Raw genomic sequence first — 2,113 nt, 5'->3', positions numbered from 1 at the left:
TTGATTCCAGATATCAGGGAAGTGACCAACACTCAGAACTAGATTAAATAATTTTAGGATGGCTGATTGAAATTTAGGGCTGGTTTGTTTTATCATTTCGTTTAATATTCCGTCAGGTCCAGATGCTTTTTTAGGTTTAACAGATTTAATTTTGTCTTTAAGTTCCATTATAGTGATGGGGAAGTCTATTGGGTTTTGATTATCCTTGATAGTCGATTCTAGTGTTGCCAGTGTTTTTGTTATTTTATTTTGTTTAGGGTTTGTGTCTGTTTCTACTTTATTGAATAGTGTTTGGAAATGGGTCTCCCATATTTCTGAATTTTGGATCTGAACTCTCTCTCTCTCTCGCTCTCTCTCCTGGTGTTTCACTGCCATCTAGTGGCTGAGGGTGGAGCTGCAGTTTAAAGCCAACCATTCATTCATTCATTTTTCTTCAGCTTAGTCCCTTATTAATCAGAGGTCGCCACAGTGGAATGAACCGCCAACTATTCCAGCATATGTTTTACACAGCGGATGTCCTTCCAGCTCTAACCCAGTGCTGGGAAACATCCATACACACATACACATACACTACGGCTCGTCTAGTTCATCAATTCCACATTAATTTCCCTATAGTGCGGGGAGAACATGCAAACTCCACACAGAAACGCCAACTGACCCAGCCTAGATTCAAACCAGCGACCTTATGCTGTAAGGCCACAGTGCCACTTAGCCACCATGTCACACTAAGTGCTGATTATACAAATTAAATTTTATGTGAAATTAAAATGAATTCCTTATTCATTATTTAATTGATCAATTTCAATATTAATGAAAATTAATATTTTCACACAAAGTTTTGGAGATTTCCTCTAATTAAACACAATGTTCAAAACGGGTTTGTGATCTAACGAAAAACAGTACAAAAAAGACAAAACAAAAACAAAATACAAACTTTTTTATTAATATAAAATTAAAGATTATTATTTCATTGATAAAGGAAAAAAATAAAATAAAAGTGATACAATAGTGTGCGTAAAACAACAATAAACACAAAATAAACCATAAACTAAAATTCCATTATAAATTATCTACATTAATTTAAAAACAATTAAATCACATGACAATTTTAATGATCAAAAATAAAATGAAAAAACTAAAAGTATCACATTAAAATATATCAAAAATCAAACATTTAAAAAATAAAATAATTTAAATAAATAAGAAAACCAAATAAATAAATAATCTGAAAAATTACGAAAATAATTAAAAAATAAAGACATAAAAATAAATGAACAATAAGAAAAATAAATAAATAAATAATAAGAAAAAAATAAAAAATAAGAAAAATAAATGAATAATAGGAAAATTAAATAAATAAATAATAAGAAAAATAAATAATTAAAAAATAAATAAATCATGAGAAAAATAATTACATAAATAATTAATAAGAAAAAAAACTAAATTAATAAGAAGAAAGTAAATAATTAAAAAGAAAATAAATAAATAACTAATAAGAAAAATAAATAGATAAATAATAAGAAAAATAAATAAACAAATAATAGGAAAAATAAATAATTAAATAAATAATAACAAAAATAAATAAACAAACGAATAAAGAAATAAATAAAGAAATAATGAGAAAAATAAATAAATAAATAAGAAGAAAATAAATAAATAAGAAAAATAAATAAATAAATAAATAAATAAATAAATAAATAAATAAGAAGAAAATAAATGAATGAATAAATAAATAGCGCATCACAGTGGTGCAGTTGGTAGCACAAACACCTCACAGTAAGAAGGCTGGGTCAGTTGGTGTTTCTGTGTGGAGTTTGCATGTTCTCCCTGTGTTGGCGTGGGTTTCCTTCTGGTACTCCGATTTCCCCCACAGTCCAAACACATGCGCTATAGGGGAACTGATCAACTACACTGGCCGTACTGTATGAGTGTGTGAATGAGTGTGTATGGGTGTTTCCCAGTACTCAGTTGCAGCTGGAAGGGCATCCGCTGTGTAAAACATTCATTCCGCTGTGGAGACCCCTGAAGGATAAAGGGACTAAGCTGAAAAGAAAATGAATGAATGAATGATCCAGTGAGGTTGCTGTCGGATTGCCGTCACATTATTGTCCTG

This window comes from Danio rerio, chromosome 14 (assembly GCF_049306965.1).
Source record: "Danio rerio strain Tuebingen ecotype United States chromosome 14, GRCz12tu, whole genome shotgun sequence".
NCBI classification, from domain to species: domain Eukaryota; kingdom Metazoa; phylum Chordata; class Actinopteri; order Cypriniformes; family Danionidae; genus Danio; species Danio rerio.
The sequence above is the reverse complement of the archived record's forward strand: the minus strand, read 5'-3'. Positions refer to the sequence as shown.